The sequence below is a fragment of the Sinohyriopsis cumingii genome, chromosome 14, assembly GCF_028554795.1.
Source record: "Sinohyriopsis cumingii isolate HCF-2022 chromosome 14, ASM2855479v2, whole genome shotgun sequence".
Lineage (NCBI taxonomy): Eukaryota > Metazoa > Mollusca > Bivalvia > Unionida > Unionidae > Sinohyriopsis > Sinohyriopsis cumingii.
Genome location: NC_142974.1, coordinates 61,182,640 through 61,203,883, shown reverse-complemented (window position 1 = coordinate 61,203,883; position 21,244 = coordinate 61,182,640). Strand labels below are relative to the sequence as shown.

Below are 21,244 nucleotides of genomic sequence, written 5' to 3'. Positions count from 1 at the left end.
GGCCACCATGAGAACCATAATGGATGCAAGATTGGGGCTATTTTTTATGTGAAGTTTTCTGGTGAAAACCCTATGTCAATATGACCATTCATTTAGGAAGAGTAGAGATACAATGTTTTTCAAGATAGTAGCTATCATACTGTTTGTGCAGATTGGCATCATTAAAGACCAACGTTAAGTCATAGGGCTTGAACTTAGGTAACAAGACCAGGTAAAATCAAACAAGCATTCAAGTCTTCCAAAATATAAATCTAAATAAAATATAAAATCAAACAATGTGAGAGAATTATAAATAACGTAAAATGTTATGATTGCTGCCATAGTGGCCATTGTGGATGTCACCTCCACAATGTTTTGATTTATGACCATTAGAAGCCTTTTGATGAAATCCAAATGTCTATCCATTCAGACGAATGCCAAAAAAACCCATAAAGATGGCTATAACGGTAGCCATGTTGATTGGAAGATTGGAACCATTGTCATTTACTTTCATATAGGCTTGATAATAAATCATCTGGTGCAAAACCACATGTCAATATGATTTTCCATTCATGAGATGACAGTAATAATATTTCTATGATGGCTGCCGTAACAGCCACATCTAATGTCAGATCTGCACCACAAACAAAATAAAAAAGTTGTTTGGTTGCTTTGACCAACTCTAGCTAAATATGACCTATTTTTACCAGTGAGGAATGAAAATGTATATACATGTGATGATTAGTGTCATGATTTTTTTTTTAAATACAGATAAATATGCATTAATGTTCAATAATACGATGCTTTGACCAACTCTTGCTAATAATTGGTTTAGCTAATAAATATAAAAATAAAAAAGTTTCATATTTCAACAGGCAACAGTATCCAAGATCTCAGAAAGTCAGCTTAATGTAAACAAAGAACATAATTAACCAAACCTGAAATGTAGGTCACAGTTCTACATTTTTTGCAAATGGGTAAAACAAACTTAAAATAATTAATCAAATTTCATGACTGTATACAAAAAGTTGCAAGGAAATATTAACTAAAGGCATAGTGATATATGTAGTCATGGGAGGATGAGACCAGGTCTTTGCGACTAACTTTGTCAGTTGATTACTGCACAAGTCTTAGTAAACTTGTTTGTGTCACCACTGTCAAACAAGAGGTTGCGAGTTTCATCTATAAAAAAAAAATGTTGGTATTTTTATCTTCAACTCCCATACCAGGTCAGGCAATTAACCAAGGTTTGAAAATAAATGTGGCCAGTCACACTGACCAATAGATGCCAGTAAATGCCCATATTGTTTCCTCAAACAATGCAGTTGAAAGACAGTACAACTTTCCAAACATTAAGAATAGGAGCAATGCAAATATATTAATACTAAATTCGATCTCCACCTTAAGCATAATCTTCATTTCAGCTAATAATACAAAAATTTAGTGTACAGTTGCTTAGTTATAATTTCTATAAAACTTTTTAAATGAACACAACACGATATGATAAAACAGTTAAAATTTTTGAAGTATTGTATATAAAGCCACATTTCATGTAAGACTAATATAATGGTTACCAAGTGCAACGAATCTATTCAATTGTTTTCAAAAATTTTGTTTGAAGAAATAAAAATATAATGTTCCTGGTCACATTATAAAACAGCATGTTTTACCCTGCACACAACAATTATGGATGAACATAATTCAATGAGGGAACGTAGCCAGTTATCTTTACAAAAGGTGGAGCCACAGAAAAACCTGGTCCCGATATTTGGTCATCTTAGGACTTTATCATTCCACAGAATAATCTATTATTGATCAGTCTAGATATATTATTTTAATTAACTCATTATGAGACAATAAAAAAGTAAAACAACTTTGGGAACAGTTTCATACTTAAACCTTGATAAACAGTTTTATCAACATCACCGATTCCTAGTTTGCGTAACCTACTGATTAACTAATTTGTTCACATAGATAACTTAGCTTAGCCAATTCCCCCTCCCCCCCGCACTAATTAGTAATAAGCTTAATGTCCACATGTGAAATATCATACATGTAATGGGTCACTTAACAAAAGGGGGGGGGAGGGCCAGTATCAGCTAGCTGATTATTCCCCCTCCCAATAGTTTATTATTATTAATGGGTTCTACCGTAATATACTTAAGGCCTACAAGTGAAATACCATACATAGAAAGGGTCACTCAACAAATTGGGGGGGGGGGAAACATGTGCAATATAATACATGTAATAAGTTCATGTAACAAACTCATATCGGATTTATTTCAAATGTGCCATTACATTAAATTTAATACAGATTACAATTTCAGACTAATAACCTTTCAAAAATCACCTACATGGAATAAAATACAGCTTTTAATTATTGTTCATACTTCTTAGTAGTAGCCTAACACTATATTAAAATAGTCATTTGCAAGGTTTTGTTAATAAGTTCCAGACTGAGTGAAAGGTTTGTGAACTATTTTCCCTGATCGATAGAACCAAGGCGACATATGATATAAAGTAGAATTTATTTTACTTCATCAGCACTTTTGTTGGGGAGACCTTCATCCTCAGACCATTTGAAAAAAAATGTATCTGTGGCTGCAATAATATATTTGTTCCCACTGTCTGTTATTGGAAGAGGACAGATAATATTGATTCCAACTAAAATCAACACTTTTGATGGCACTGGTAAGGAATTCAGAGGAGGTACTGCTTGTATTGGCCTAGATTCAGTCTATTGTATTTATTGCAGTCACTGACATATTTTGTTAAGTTGTTTCATCCCCATCCAGTAATACCCTTCCTGGCATTTCTCATATGTTTTGGCATGTCCACCATGTGTATTTATCTGTTAAAATAAAAATATAACAATTCAATTATATTTCAAAAGTACAAGAAAAGAATCTTTACAATTTATAATTATGTACTTTGTGTACCACAGAGAGAAAGAAGAGAATAAGAGCAAGAGATAGAGAGAAAGGAATTTAGATATAAAAAGAAAAGAGGAGAGAGACAGAGGGAGATAGAATGGCAGGAAGAAAAGCATATGAGAGTTCTAGATGCAGATGGTGAAAGGAGAGAGAGAGGGAGAAAAAGTGAGAGAGGAAGACAGAAAGAAAGAGATAGGAGAAGAAAGAGAGAGTGAGAGGATTAGACATAGAAGAAAAGTGAGAGAGAGATAGAGGAGACAGAAGAAGACAGAGGAAGAAAGAGATAGGAGAAGAAGGAGAGAGCGAGAGGAATAGACGTAGAAGAAATGTGAGAGAGAGATAGAGGCGATAGAAGACAGGAAGAAAGGGAGTAGAGGAAGAGAACGAAATAGGAAGACAGACACAGAGGAAGTGGCAGAGAGAGAGAAAGGAAGACAGGACAAGAGGGAGGAAGAAAGGGAAAGGGATTAAGAGGACAAGAGAGAAGACAAAGAGGAAGACTTAAGGACGAGAGAGAGAAAAAAAGAAGACAATGGAAAAGAGAGACAAGAGAACTTAAGACAGGGGAGAGAAATGAAAATAGAGAGAGAGGAAGAAAGAGATGAAGAATGAGAAGAAAACAAGAAATATGGAGATATGAAGCAATGATGACAAAGAGGAAGAGTGAGAAGACAGAGGGGAGATAAGAGAGAGGGAGAGAGAGTTATTAAGATAGAAAAAAAACCAGAGGAAGACAGAGAGCAGAGACAAACAGATTCCACTCCTGGAATGATGATGGATAATTGATTTTGATAGAGTATGGATGTATCAATATATTAAGTAGCTTAGCAAGTAGTGTTGTATTGGTTTTTTGTGTGTGGACTACGGCCAATAGACCCAGGCTCTGTACATTTTATTCGAGTATGTTAGAATTTTGCAATAATATTATATTATGATTAATAATTAGTTAAAGTACTACTTACCAAAATGAAAGCTTGCTAGGACTGCTGATACTTCATTTCTTCTAATAAGTCATCTTTATAAAGTATGCCACTGCTTGCAGTAAAGCCTTTAACCCCAACTCACTCTTTCTCTTACTGAGAGCTTTGAAAGCTACCATGTTTGCTGGGTAGGTGCCATCATTAGCATCCGATACTATACCAATGTATAACTTGTCATCCATGATTGTGAGTCAAGAAGTAAGGATATTCAACTTTATTTATACCAAGATTTTATGCCACCAGATGTTCTTATAAATGGGATTATAGACCAATTTCCTGTAGGGAACACCTGGAATTACCTGTGATAATTACTATGTATAGAATGGTTTGGTCTCACTAGAGCGCATCCCATTTTAGCGCCACTCAGTGAGGCGCTGAAATTTGTTTTCTTCTCATTAGGGCTAATCCCGTTAGGGGGCCAAAAATATCACTAGGGTGCTTTCACAATAGGGCGCGGAGAAAAAAAATTAAGTTCAACAAGATTGAATTGCCATCACGTTTGATGTTATATATATATCGTCACTATTAGAAAATAATTACTAGACACAAACCAGAGAACCTTCAATACACATAATGTTATACAACTATTATGCCTTACATCGGTTTATTCTTTTTTGTCTGGTCAACAAACATCATCCGAACATCTGGCGTCTACTTAAAGCAATTCGTGACGAGCAGGCAAGTTCTGACATTACACGACTGCAGATCACTGCAGGACAAGAAGTAGTACGTCCAAGCAAGAAATATTTGGACATTGAAAAATGCATTCAGATACTAATGGTAATGTACAACGATGGGAGCATTGATGCTATTTAACTGATAACTGGTATAAGCCATATTCTGAATCAACCCATTTAAAATAAATATAAAGTTAAGTTAACAAATGTGTTTTTCATTATTCGCGCTCTAATGGGATGCACCCTAATAAGATTAGCTCTAGTAGGACAAAAATATTGTTTGCGCTCTAGTGTGATAAGCTCTAATGGTTTGCGCTCTAATGAGACGTTACCGTATAGAAGATATGACATTTCTGGTGAGTTTTGCAATAGACAAGTTTTGTGGCTTTATTTGTTTTCAAAATCTGACCACCATTCCCTGTGCCACTGAACCCCCAAAATATCAGTTAGAACAATAACATTCACCTGTAATCATCACAGCTGCGACACTTTTATTAAAAATACATAAAGTAAGGAACACTAGAATACTTACAACACTGGATGCAAACTTCCTATTGTTTTCTTTTCAATTTGCAATTTCAATAAAATACAAAATTATTTTATACATGCTAATAGAAACTGACAAATTGGGACAATCATATTTCTTCCAAGTGAGACCTTACAAAAGTTATATTTCCTCATCTTATATTCTAATTATGTATAAAATCCAAACACAATAAGAAAAACATATAACCCCCTAAATGAAGAATGGACATACATATTTTTGTTAATATGGAAGGTTGTAACATAAATATCTATTTTAATATGATTGGTTTTAAAAACTAATATATTCATTGCAAAGGCAGAGATTTATTCTTATAAATTTGATAAACTAAGTATCTGTTTTTATACATTTAGTTTTGCTATTTAAATGTTCTAATGGTGTAATTGGCAGGGGGATAATCACCTAGCCAATTCCTGGGGGGGGGGCACTTTGAGTTGGAAGGGGAAAAGAATTTGCTAGCCTGGCAAAACTTTCAGAGCTGGGTACATTTTACTACTATACCAGTCCTGTACTTTGACGTTTTTGTGCAAATGCATAATTTCGACAAATGGATCAAGGTTTCTTCGAGGCAAATTATACAGCACCTTTTGTGAACAGATCAGATAGGTATCTTACAACAGAGGCACAATCTTGATTTAGAGGGAGCCTAGTCTTTGTGCTATCAGGTTCTTTTTTTCTTAAAGCTCTACATGAATCCTAAATAAATCTTGTGTGAAAAGTAAAATCTGAGAAACTTGCAATGCCCTGTTCATTCATTGTACCAGAAGTTCTTCAATTAATGGCGACAAACACAGTTCACACTGCAATAGATATTTCTATAACTGCATGCCACACTGTTGTCTATTGAGTTCAAGCTGTTACAAACAGATAGATAACAAAACTTGTAAGCATGTACTGTTAATCTGCACTGACATGCTTAAACTTTGGGCACAGAATATTGTCAGTTACAAAATCATGCAAAAACAACTCAGAAATAATGTCATGGCCATAAACTGTTATGATCACAACTCTGCAAGGGACCTGACCCTCCACTCACTGGCAACAATATGTTAAACCTGTTTAAAAGAAACTCAGTATCCTTTAATTTATTTAGAATTTAATTAAAGAACCAATATGACTATTTGCAACTAGTGCAATATAGCTGCATTTTTTAAATATAAATTCATAATTATAAAAAGTATACAATTACTAGGTTATATGCAAAAGAAAAATGGCACTACATCATACCAGTATTGTACATCTCTTTTACACCCCAAACCCCCAAACACTAACTGGTGTTATAACTCTATGGTCTTAAACCAAGTATCAGAATATAGTGAAAACCAACAAGCTTTTCATAAAATTCAACAGATAATTTATTTCCCGAGAACACAAAGTGAAACTTTCACAGGAACTTACACTACAGTGAATTACATCCCAAATAGTCCCAAACATTCTAAATGAAGTCCAATGGGTATCAAGTATTTCAAATGAATTCCAGTAGTATTCCAAAAGAAATTCGATATTGAATGCACTGATATGCAGAAGTTAGGAAAGGTAAAAAGGTGCTGACAGTCTTGATGTAACACAGCAATATAATCCAAAATATCCTTGAATAAATTCACAATAATTCCAAGATAGTAATTTAGTCCTAAAATCATCAATAATTGAAATAAATAAATTAAATCTTCACAAAATATAACTGAACACAAGTTACTCCACTAGACTGAATCATTTTGAAGTAAACAAAATATATATATATGTATATATATATATGTATATATATATATATGTATATATATATATATATATATATATATATATATATATATATATATATATATATATATATATATATATATATATATATATATATATATATATATATATATATATATATATAACAAAAGCCAAGACAATAACATAACCTGGATGAGGGTGAAAAGTTCATTTTCCCATTAAATTCACAATAATAATAATAATAATAATAATAATAATAATAATAATGGGGACTTTGTATAGCGCCTAATCTGTAGAAGCACTAAGCGCTTTAAAACATTAGACAACACCTATAAGATAAAAACATGTCATGATATGATTACAAACACAAACACCATGAAACTAGAAAACATAAAAGATACTAAGAATATTTAAGGTAGGAAACATTATTAGGTCTTTAAGTTTGTTCTTGCAGTCAAAATAAGTGAGTTTTGAGAGCACTCTTGAATGGGATTACTGTGTCTTTGTGTCTAAGTTCAGTGGGCAATTCATTACACATTTATGGGCCCTGGTATGCAAAAGAACGCTGTCCATGTGACTTTGTTTTCAGAGTAGGAATAATGAGTATACGACTGTCAGAAGAGGAGCATTCCTATATTCCTGGTGTGGAAACGTAGCAAGGAGAACAAATTATTGTATGTCTGATTCTAGATCAAACGGATAACCAGTGTAGGGTACAGAGCAGCTGGGAGGTGTGCTCTGATCGTGGTACTCTATGATCCGATCAGCTGTGTTTTGAACTTTTTGACGTTTTTGGAGTATATATTGAGATGAACCAGACAGAATTGAGTTAAAATAGTCCAGTCTTGAAAGTACTAATAAACACACAAGTGATTTAATGTGATCAACTGAAAGATATTTGCGAATTGAGCTGATGCGTCTCAGCTCAAGATATGCAGCCTTGCATATGTTCATGACATGTTGGTGCAATGTGAGAGTACTGTCCAGAGTAACACCTAGGTTTCATACTGATTGTGTGAATTTAATGTTGGTGTTGCTCATATTTATTGTTTGAGGTAAAGGATGTGAATGAGAAAGTCTTTGTGTTGTAATCAGAATGGCATCAGTTTTATCATCATTCATCTGCAGCTTGTTACAAATCATGCATGATTTCACATCAGAAATGCGAACTCTCTACACCTTTGACGGTAGCATCAACTTCAGTAGGGTGGCTAGATTTGTATATTTGGGTTGTCATCAGCGTACAATTGGTGAGACACTGGATGATGATCTATGACACTTGAGAGTGGCCAAGTGTATAGAATGAAGAGAACAGGTCCAACAACAGATCCTTGTGGAACACCACAACATAGATCAACTGGGCTTGAGTGTATTCCATTTGCAGACATAATTTGTGTCCTGTTGACCAAGTAGGACTTGAACCATAGTAAGGCTGTATCATGAATGTCAAACACATGCTGGAGACGTGAAATAATATATCATGGTCATTGTGTCAAATGCTGCAGATAAATGAAGGAGGGTGAGAACTGTAATCTTTCCATTATCCAAAGCAGAGAGAATATCACTAACTACTTTTAGAAGAGTAGTTTCAATACTGTGCCATGGGCGATATGCAGATTGTACATTGCTAAAAACACTGTTTGAATTCAGAAGAGATACAAGCTGGGATAGAACAACCTTTTCTAAGATTTTTTATATGAATGAGAGATTAGAAACTTTGCAGTAGTTCTTTAAATCGTTATGGTCGAGTGTTGGTTTCTTCAGCAAAGGCTTTACAATGGCAGTTTTGAAAACTTATGGAAATTCTCCTGATGAGGGAGGGGTATTAATAGTATCAGTTAGTGAAGGCAATACTGGATCTAAGCACTAAAGCAGCATTGATATTGGAATTGGATCAAATTCACATGACTGTGGTGCACTCTTCATCAGGATTGTACGTAGGAAATCCATAGAGGCAGGTTCAAATGCTGTTAATGGTTGCTTCTGTATCCCAACTGTATGGTGACGACTCAACTGAAACTGTGGTGTCAAGAAATTTGCAAACATGTCCAGAAGGTCGACTGGAGAGAAGGTAGTTGGAAGTGGTGTAGATTGTTTCCTTGACATTAGCTTGTTAGTAATCTTGAAGAGCTCCTTGCAGCTGGAACTTTCCATGATCTTAGTAGTGTAGTGGGCTGATTTCGCTGCATGGACTATATTTGGGACATTCTTCTTAGCAACTTCATAGAGCTGCTTATGAATAGTGAGTGGTGGAAAGCCAAAGCCTTTCAGCTTTACGGCGGTCTCTTTTAGCAGTGCGAAACTAGTCCCTAACGCTGCTATACCATGGAGAACACTTTTGAATTGATACTCTGCACTTGGTAGCTGGGGCATGTTTGTCGAGCATGAATGCTGGCAGTTATCGAGTTGTTCTGCTGTAGGAGGTAAGCAATTTGTTAGGTTTGCTTGTATGTCATGCATTAGTTTGCACGGTTGCTTCCAGAACATTCTTCATTTAAAAAGGAAACAGACCCGTAACTCACCATCTGTAAACATGTTTATCTCCAAGTGATAATTATCTTAATATATAAACTAAAATCGCAAACAACAGCAAAAACACAACAAACATTTCTGGCCAAATCTGAAAACTGTCAGTAGTTGCTGCATCACCCAAAGTCTGCCAAGCCATTTTATTTGCAGCAAGAAGCCTCATTTTCCTTCACCAGACATCACACTAGGCTTTTAATCCAACATCCTGAGTAGGAAAGATATGTTGCATGCCTTGGTTTCAATTCCATATGATCCTGGTATTATGCAAAGTATGTTTTATATGGCAATGTGACAGATGTCCCATGCTATATTTTGTAAAAGTTTTCATGGAAACATCTCTAAATGTGGCTGAAATTATACGACATTTTACTCTTTTTATTAGAAATGCAAAACCATTCTTAACTCCTTAAAAGGCAATATCTTGCTTCTGACAAACAATAAAGCATGGTGGGTAGGAATAATCCACTTGATCATATTCAGAGATACATGCTTTAAGTTTTATTTTGTTATTACCAAATTATATGATAAATGGTACACATTTGGTAAACATCCATTCCCAAAATTATGAGCATCTTTCAGTGCATTCCCCAAGAATCAGTAGCAGCGCTCGTACCTCCATTATGGTGAGTGGCACCTCAAATGTCGTTACCTCCTATAATATCAAATATCTCATCTTCCACAACTCAAATGCAATCAAATGACAATTTTGATCATGGAAATAAATGAAGTTTTCCTTTTTAACACAGTCAACCCAATTTTCTTCATGGAGTAACTGTGCCGTTTGACTCCAATATCAAAACAGTTCTTTGTTTCAAGCATGAGATGCAAGCCAGCACAATTTTTGACCAGAGTATGGGATGCAGATCTCAAGAATATGTCAAGGCGGGTAATATATATTTTTTAAGTTAATGTGACCTTGGAGTTTGAGCTCAAAACCACAAAATCAATAGATGTATTCCTTGTCTAAAATATAAGTCATCCTCAAACTTTGGTCAAATTAGGTTATAGAGTACTTAAAGTAATTTGTTGAAACTGTATTTGGGGATCTTTGCCCCCAAATCATTAGGTGTCTTTAGTCTCAAATGCATGACATCCACAATCTCTGGTGTATAGCAGGTAACAAAGAACAGAAGATATTGTCAGTAAACTATATTTCCCTAAATGGTCAGTGACCCTGACTACAAAATCAATGTAACAGTATGAATTTTGGAAGATGATTATTGTATCATAACTAAGTGGAATCTCGTTGCAGTCAAGGTGACATGTAACAATTAACTTTAGCATATAGGATTGGCCTGCAATAAATAACTGCCTGTGAAAGATTGGATGCTCTGTCGCATGGGATAGGGCATGATTGATTTTTAAATAGGACCTCCTGGAATAATGGTTAGAGATATTGAAGAGGTGATATTAACGTGGGGTTAAGTGGCAGGAAACGCAACATAGAGACAAATCATAGACAATTCTGTGCCATATGGATCGTGTGCGTGTGATTTGGAATTTTAATGAAGCTTTCACAATTTTACAGTCATATTGCTAAAATTCTGCAGTATGGAAGTTAATAGTGGTGTATAGCACTAGGGTATCATGCCACAGACATGTAGCATGATGTCCCACCCAGCCACATTATAGTAGGCTGACCAGTCCTAACAGTAACCTCTTAATGCTAAGCGCCTAGCAATACAGCTGTTAGAAACATTTTTATAAGTCTTTGGTATGACTCTGCTGGGGTTCAATCCCTCAAACTCCTGCATCTGAGGCGGACAATATAACCACTAGGCCACTGGAGCAGTCTGGTGTCATTGGGAAACAAGTGTCTAAAATGAGTTTTTCCTGAAGAGTTATTAACAAAGGCGGACCAGAGAGAATCATTCTAAGTTAAATGAGGAGTGTGCTTCCATGACAAAATTCAATGCTTTAAATATTCTTCCCCAAACGTTTTGGCAGTCCATGTTTTTCTGAGGAAGTGGATGCCCCACTCCAAGAAAAAGAGTAAGTATTTTTTCTCATTAAAACATTGTCCATGGGATGGATGTCTGGAAGTGAGGGACGTGAATACATTCAGTCAAAGAAAAGAGAGCGTGTCTTGGAAAGCATAAGGGCAAAAGAGCTCTATATGTGAACCAGTGGGGAAAGAGAACAGACAAGCAAGTTATGGCGGAAGACCCAAATGAGGCTAGAAAGAGAGAGAAAAGAGGAAAAGGAATACAGCTACTCTGACCTTTCACAAACTCTGAATTTGGAAGGATACACAAACAGGTTATGCCGGCATGCTGTGCAATGAGTATAATTGTTAACTCGACTCTATGATCAAATTTGTTTTATTGGTATAACAGAATGGATAACTGCATTTCTTATAAATTTTGAAATTATATTTCTAAGAGAAAGTATATCCAATGTCATGTTCAATTTCATACTGTTTATGTAAATGATTAAATTGTTATTTTAATAATGGGGGGGGGGGCTTGTGTTGTCCTATTCAATATCACCACTCAGATGTCTGGCATTCCATCCATTAATTTCATATTTGACATTGTTATTTACTCAGTCTGGGCAATAACATAACAGTCAATCACCTCCTTGATAACAATAACCAACAAAAGTGCCATGTAACGAGTGGGGCATTCTCTCTCAATCAGTTAGTGTCTTGTTCATCTCCTATGTGGGCCATTTACATTGTTTGGTGAAAGCAGTGAGTATGCATGTAGATAACCATCTTCAGTCTTTTAGTCCCAGTCACCCTGACTTTTGATACCTAAAATCAATCAGACTCTTCCCAAAGGCATGCTGATCAAAGTGTTTGGTAACCACAGACAGTAGGGAGCATAACTTATTCCTAACAAAATAAAGAACAAGCAGACTGACATCTGTAGAACAGGTGCACATATATTATTAAACGGTTGTTGTATATAAATCGTAAGAAGAAACATTAAGGTTGCCATGCATTACTAGAAGGTACAGCTTACATGAATCTAGTCCAGAGGTCTCAAACTGATGGCCAATGGAATCATTTACTGCAGCCCGCAACGACATATGGAATTTGTTGTTGTTGTTATAGGGTTTAATGCATTTTTCAATGCAAGATAGGCTATATATGGCAGCCAGTATAAATGGTGGAGGAAGAACCTGGAAAACCCCCAGAAAGAACCACCAACCTACGAGAAGATACCAGCAAGCTTTCTCACATACCCACACTAGCCAAGCCTGAGACTCAAACCCACACAGACAGAGGTGAGATGGCTGAGATCCATAGAAGTGAGCGTTGTAGACCACTCTGCCACTTTTGGCCCCACGGAATTTGTAAAGTAATTAATAATGCAATTTTTTTTTTACAGTCAGAAAGTTTAATACAAATTGGATTGTTACATCATTTACCTCTTCTTTCCAACATTTCAACTAGCTACTATTTTTTTATATGTACCACTTTTGACATGTCAAAACTTACCAATCTTTGATATTCAATAAATGTCGTAATGTTTGAATTTAAATGTTTAAACTATCCAAGTTATATTTATTCCAAACGTCTGATATAATGTAGTTTTAAGTTCATTTATGGCAACTATAAAATTAAAATTGTAAAAACAGCTCACTGGTTGAGGTTTCTGTGCTCACATTTGTGACTTTAACAAATGAAAAGATGATGCGAATTAATGCAGCAATATACTGATTAAAAACTACCAACGCTTAATTATCGTGTAAGAAATTCCAACTGCAACTACAGTAGCTTATCACTGGGAAAATATTTCAATATAAATTAAGGAAGAATCCGTCACTTTTCATTTGCATTTTCAAAACAGGTGAATTGGAAGATTCAAACTGCACCTTTTCCTACTTGGATATACAAAAGAAAAATTCTTAGTGCAACATGCATTTCATTTTTTTTAAAATCTAAGTATTTTTTTTTTCTCTTGCTGGGAGTATACTATGCACAAATAAGAGCAACTCTTGAGTAATATCTAATTTTCATGCACAAAATTCATTGTCATATTCCAGAAAATAACAACAACAATCTCCCAACTATAACAACAAATAATACTTTTGCTACAATAAAATCTAGAATGGATTGACGCTTTTCTGAGAAGAATTTCCAGGAATTTAATACAGTACCATTTTTTGGTAAAGACTATGTAGACTGATATGTATACTATATTAATTTTTTAAATGATTATACACTGTTATGTGTCATTTTGTAGTTGCTGTTGTGAGGTTTAATGCCATTTTTCAGCACACGATAGGCTATATATGGCGGCCAGTATTAATGGTGGCGGAAGAATCAGGGAAAACCCCGGAAAGAACCACCAACCCACGAGAAGCTATTGGCAAGCTTTCTCACATACCCACATTGGCTGAATCCGAGACTCAAACCAGCGCGGACAGGTGAGATGGCAGTGATCCATAACGGAGAGCGCTTTCGACCACTCGGGGCCCCAGGTCATTTTGTAAAGAACATATTAAATAGTAATTTTGTCCGTTATTGTGGGCTTTTACTTTAAGATAATGTAATTTTGTTTGTAAACATGTTAACATGGATGTGAATTCAGGACATTGGTATTACCCTCTGAAAAACATGATCTACCTGCCCTTTTCTTAACAGCTTGCTAATATTTATGTAAACAGACACGACCTTTTTCTGTTCTTTTTTAAATACAAATTTGATGGAAATTCTACTAAGATGACAGACTATTTCCCAAAAATGGTTTATTCCAACATAGGTTAAGACAGAAGGTATATACATCATAAATGTAATGTTGTTTAAATCAGAATTACTATTCCTATCTTAACATTTGAAGTGGAATAGGTCTTTTAGAAGTGTTCAATTATTATATGAGGAGATTTATTTATTTTATTTACCAGTATTCATTGGAATTACAAAGTTTTCATTGACTTTATGATACAATTAGTTTTCAAGGATTATGTGAATTAATTCAAGGGCATAGTCTAGGTTACATCAATTTGAAACAGCAAGACCATTTGCAAATTTAAGACAATTCCCATATCAGATAATGCAAGATTGGAGTTTATTTGGAACACCACTGGAATTCATTTGGAACATTACACTTTTGGAAATGTGATATAATTTATAGGACTATTTGGGATTTGATTCACAATACTGTTAAGTTCCTTTTATTAAAAGGACATAAATTATCTGTTGAATTTTACAAAACTTGATGATTTTTTTATCTTTTCTTTTTTTTAGTTGAAGAAAATTGAGTTGTAACAAGACAACAAGAAAAGTCTTTTAGTACAATCCTGATGACAATATAATCATCCATGCTTGTGGGGGCGGTAGTGACTGCAACATTTTCAAGACATCCAATGTAACATCAATATTGGATATACCAATGGCAACATTTCCACTTAAAAACAGCTAGGTATCATAAGTCTGCTGGTGAAAACCCTATGTTGATATAAGCATACATTTAGCAGGAGCAGAGATAACAACACTTTCAACATGGCCCGCATGGTGGTCATACCGTGAGTCATTTTACATTGTTTTCATTCAGGACTAACTAGACATCAGAAGAACTCTTCTGACGAATACCCGTCTCAAAATGACTTTCCATTGAAGAGTAGAGCAAGAATTTCCAAATGACCATGGGGTCATCAGTTTAGCATAATTGTCATTTATGACCAACGAGACATCAAAACAAGTCTTTCAGTTAAAACACCATGCTGATATGACCATTACATTGGTCACTGTGGTCATTAGACACCTTATGTTTTTAGTAAAATCCACATGTTAATAAGAAATTGATTTAGCACAAGAAGTGATGACAAAGTTCTCAAAATAGTCCCTATGGTAGCCATATTGAAGGAGTAATGATAAAAAGCTTATAAGATCGATCAAGGCTGTAATAGCTATAATGAAATTCAGATCAGCACCATTTTCATTTAATACTAACTAGACATCATCAGAAGTCTTTTAGTTAACACATTATATCGCCATCCATTTAGAAGTAATGACAAGATTTTCAACTTGACGATACCTGTATGTTAAGACTTCTGGTGAAATCTCTGTATTCATATTGGATGTCTGAGTAACTCTCTGTATTCATATTGGATGTCTGAGTAACAGCGTCTTCATTTAGGACCAACAAGACCATGAGATGAATGTGTGTATAAGAAAAGGTTCACTGCCATCATCAATGTAGTTTAGAAGATTTGACAACAAATTAGCAGTAACAGACAAATGGATGGGTAACAAATGATGCATGATAGACAATCATATAACCTGTTATATTGTATGACAAGTAAAGCTAATAACAATGTTTAATAGTGCCTAAAGTAGTGTAAACTATGCCAAACCAACCTCTATCACCCATATGAAACTAAGCAAATCTAAACAAAGGTTTAGCAGTATAGAAAATTTATGTGATCCACTGATTTTCACTGAAGTAAATTAAATCTCCCATTCCCTACTGAAAACTGTCTTTTCTTTCTTACGATCTTTCTTTTAGGTAATTTCCACTATCTGATTTGGAATCACCAATGTTTGATCATTAATGACAGATATAGATGGGGCTAGCTGGGTAATTCCATGCTTGTTCTCAAGGTGCAGTATTCATTTTTCAGAATGATCACTGATCATTTGTTTAATTTGAAAATATGTGTCACACATTATGAGTTGATAATGGAAATGACTGAAATATATAATACAGATACCAGTGGACTCAATAATGGCAGGCCAATCATGTGATTATGTCCACGTAAATCCAAACACAAAGGTCATGCACCAGAAGCATGGTCAAATCAGGTACAACAGATTCATGTAGTGGCCAAGTGAGCCAGTAATTTTCCTGGATTATATTAATAATCACACATATAAGAAAAGTTGTTGTTGTAGGGTTTAATGCCATTTTTCAGCACACGATAGGCTATACATGGCGACCAGTATTAATGGTGGAGGAAGAACCCGGGAAATACCCGGAAAGAACCACCGACCCTCGCGAAGCTAATGGCAATCTTTCTCACATACCCTCATTGGCCGAATCCGAGATTCGAACCTACACAGATAGAGGTGAGATGGCAGTGATCCGTAACAGAGAGCGCTTTAGACCACTCGGCCACTCGGGGACCCAATAAGAAAAGAAAAGGTGTTATTTGAATGATGGGGTTTTAGTATTTGGAGATAGGGTATTTAATTAACTGAGTACTTTTTAATGGATGTTAGGAAAAATAAAGTATGGGTTCTAAAGTGTCACATGGCTAATATGACAGCCCAATAGGAAAGCTACCATAATTTTGGGCCCAATGAAAATACACAATACTTTCAACTTTTAAATATTTCAAGCAAATAAATTAACTGTACTTTTCCAATGATAAGCCCTGCTGTAATGGACATTTTGGTCATCAGATTAGCACAGCTTTCATTTAAGACCAAGAGGACATCATACAAAGGCATATGGTGAAAACCCAAATTCATTTTTACTTTCTGTTTAACTAGAGATTCGATAACAAAAGTTTTAAAATTGCTGCCATGATGGCCATATTGGATATCAGATCAGAACCATTTTTATTTAAGATCAGCTAGACATATTAAGTAGTCTTATGGTGAATACGCCATGTTGACACAACCATCCATAATGGATGATTAGAAATAACAATATTTTAAAAATGGCCACTGTAGTGGCCACACTGAACTTATTATCAGTACCACTGTCAAGATGTTTTTTTAGTTATAGCTCCATGATGATATGACCATCCATTCAAAAGTACCAATGACAAGACTTTCAAGATTTCTAATGTAGTGGCCATATTGGATATCGGATCAGCACCATTTTACTTAGGACCAAGTAGACATTATACAAAGTCTCTTAGTGAAAACCCCATGTTGATATGGACATACAATCAGAAGAAGTAGCAATAACAAGATTTCCATGATGGCTATCATTTGGGCCATACCGGAAGTCAGACTGGCATCATTTTATCAAGAATGAAGTCGCCAGCAGCAGAATGACCATTCATTCAGAAGTAACAGTAACAAGAATTTCATGATGGTCAGTAACAGCCATACTGGTGGTACCATTTCAATTAGGGAGCAACTAGATGTCAAGTGAAAACAGAATGGTGATAAAACCATCCATTTAGGAATAGTGATAACAATATTTTTAAGATGGACACTGTGGTCGCCATATTGGATGTCAGAGCAGCACCAGTTTTTAGACCCTGGGATGAATGTGACTGTAAAGACTCAGGTAAATCCTATAAGTAGCTTAGGAGAAGCAGCAACAAAAAACTTGTGTTAACAAACACAAACAATAGACTACTGAAGACAGTCAACAGACCATCTAAAATCTCTTCTGGTATATGACCAGCAAAGATAAAAAAAACAACAACATAATACATGTATCTATTAGTTTAAAAATAAATTTAATTATTTTAAAAACAAATTAATCTTGAGTTAAAAGAAACAAAATATCCTATTGAAAGCACCCTTCCCCACCACTGGCTGGCTCCTTGCTGGACTTCAAAGATGGTCACAAGCATTCAACAGCCAAACCATACCTTCTTTTATGTACCGATCTGAAATTGTGGATCTACATTTTTATAACTATTGCGACCATTACTTTGTAAAGTAAAAGTTCAATTAAAAACAGTAATAATCAAAGGTTAAAAGGCTAAAGAAATGCATGTAAACAACATAGAAACAAGGTGAGGGCCAATCATTATGTGCATATAGTGGGCATTTTTATATATACAAAATTCATATTGTAACTGCAGGTACTTGTAGTTCCTCATGAACATCCAACATATGTGATATCATCAATTTTGCATTTAAACTGAAATGTCTACTATTATGCAAGTTTAGCTGTGAAATGGGTATCTCAGGTAGATACGATTGTATTTTTGTTATTGACAGAATAAGCAAGCAACAGTCACATTGAGTCAAAATGCATGATCAACCAACTTCTTCCATACTTTGGCATATTCTTCCAACTGGCTACACTGCTAGATCTCTGTTATGCATTCAAATTTTGATGCCACAATTCGCTTACAACAGACATGACCGCCTGTGTTCAGCGCATTTCTTAGATGGAACATTTACCAAAGAACACAACATTCCATCGGTTTCCAACATGAAGTCGAAAAGAAAGACATTTGCATTGTCCAAGGTAATTTAATCTGAATTTATTAACGAATAACTCAATTAGAAAACTGCTTTTATATCGTTGAAAGCTTTCTTGTGCTTATAAAAAGAGGGGTATCTGTTATATTTAATTTGGAGAGATAATGATACATTTATATAAAAACCAGCAAATAATCAGTTTTGTCCAATATGTAGAAAGATTGTGCATCTTCTATCTCAAATGCATGCTTGAATTAAGAATGTTAAATCTAATGTCACATGTTAATGAATAAATTATCTTAGGTTATATTTGTTTAAGTTTAAAGCACATAATGATTTGCCAAGAAATTATTTGTTAAGTTATTGAAAACTTAAATAATGTCAAATGATATATGACCAATATTGCCAAGTTTCACATATCTTTTCAGTGCTCTTTGGAGAAGTCAGCTGAATCAGAGCCTAATACAATGGATCTCAATGCTGATGCTGCGAGTGATTTTGAAAAAAGTGAAGACCAAACAACACTGAAGACAACTTGTTGCGCAGAACAGGTCTCCCTGATTTTCAATGACTACTGTGGAGCAGTTGAAGAAAAAGATATGTGTAGATTCTTACAGAAAGACATCCAGACATATCCATTTACTGTAGATTGTAATGAAAATGGAGTTCGAACAGTTTCAGAGCCTTTAGTTACTATTGTTGGTACACAGACAGATAATAATTACTGTTGATGTCAGAGTGAGACATTTGGTAAGGTTATGCAGGTGGATTCATCTACAGACATTCAGGAAAAGCTAACAAAATCAATTGGGATTCAAGTAAAAAGACCTGACATTGCCTTTGAAGATATCAGTGAATCCAATGAAAAGTGTATGTTTTACACTGGAATTCAAGATCCTAACACAATTCGTCTCTTATTTGATGCAATGAATGATGATGAAGTACATATACAACGAAAAGGAGATGGCAAAAATCAGGGTCGCCCCAGATCTTTAAAACCAATGGATGAATTTATTTTAGTCTTGATGAGGTTACGGCTTGGCCTTCTGTTGCAAGACTTGGCAGGAAGATTTCATATTTCAAAGACTACGTGCAGTCACATTACAAACAGTTGGATATCATATCTGAGTGAAAAATGGTGCTTTTTGATTTCCTGGCCATCGCGTGCACTTGTTGATAAGTATATGCCTCAGAAATGCAAGAAGAAGTATCCTTCTTGCAGAGTAATAATCGACTATACAGAAATATACACAGAGACACCTCAATCACTTGCAAACAAGTCACCGATGTATTCAAACTACAAATCACCTATGACCTACAAGACATTAATAGGTAGTAGCCCTTCTGGTCTAATAACATTTACATCAGATTTGAAGGCTTGAAGTATCAGCGATAAACAGCTCACCCGGTCTAGTGGGATATTGGAAACGTGTGAACTAGGAGATTCAATTATGGCTGATAAAGGTTTCCTTATATCTGACCTAACTACTCCAAGAGGAATCCATTTGATCATTCTACCACTGAAGTTTGAGAGATTTAATAGACGTCAGGTTGAAGAAACGAGAAGAATAGCAAATTTAAGAATAGATGCAGAAAGAGCTATTGAGAGGGTTAATAACTTTCGCATTCTGCAGGTTGTCATGCCTATCACTCTAGCACATCAGGCTAGCAACATTTGGAAAATTTATGTGGCGTTGGCAAATCTCCAACAACCACTAGTTCATGATAATGAACATGCTGATTGATTTAAATGATTGATTAACTATGAACAATTTGCTGGCTATGTGAGCAAGAGGTCACAATTTGATACTTGGTTTAACACATTTTCTTTATATTTGAGTGTAAAAACACCATGGTAACCATTTTGATTTTGTTTACCTACATGTATATATGATGATTAAATCTGAACATCCATATTTATCAAAATCAAAATCTATATTGTCAAAATTTATTATATTTGTCTTGCATGCTATTTAGATTGATGTTTGCTTCAAATAAAGTCTTGGAATATATAAGCCACAGTGGCCCATGCATAATCTTCCTTTAAAGAATGCAAATAAATTACATATTCTACTCATAAGAAGTAAGTTTACAATCAGCGGTCCTATAAGTGCCACAGCAACATTATAATTGTATATGTAAAATGCATGATCAAGCTAACAAGTTGTCTGTTATCATTGCTGTGTAGTGTTTGTGTATTGAGAGAGAAATATATGTATGCCTGAGGAATCAACAATTAAATAAAAACAAACAAAAAATTCAGTTTCTATCCTTTTTTATTGAATGCACATGATATGATCCAACAATATCATGTTTCTATTATATATAGAAAACTGAAGTTAAATTAAATTCAGAGCTAACATATCACAAGATAAACATATCTAATATTGTGACACACATGCACTTATTATACTATTACTTATGTTCTTGCACACATGTGCTTCCTGTTTCACACAGATACCAATTTTCTTAAGATTTCTCTCTCTCTCTCTCACACACACACACATGAACTTGGCCCAATATTTCCTAAAAATTATAGTCCATAAGTGCTTTCTCTAAAACATTAATTCCAACCCCAACTCCTCAGCTATGTACAGCAGTATAATAAAGCTATGTTAAGAACACTGACACACACCAAAAGTTCGTATTCAGAATGACTTGAACATCGCATAATTTTGGACACAATGTTTCAATGTCTACATGTCAATGGATCTTGTAAATAGCCATAGTTCATTTGACAGATACAGCTGAGTGGTGCACATATATACGGGTAAAAAAAAGAATTATACAGTCTTTGATAATGTCATTTGATGCAA

The 21,244-nt window shown here is 34.9% G+C and overlaps 1 pseudogene; it reads left to right on the top strand.

The window, feature by feature from the left end:
- Window positions 1-19,186: 19,186 nt before the first annotated feature.
- LOC149783959 (uncharacterized) lies at window positions 19,187-20,173 on the top strand (annotated as a pseudogene).
- Window positions 20,174-21,244: the final 1,071 nt, after the last annotated feature.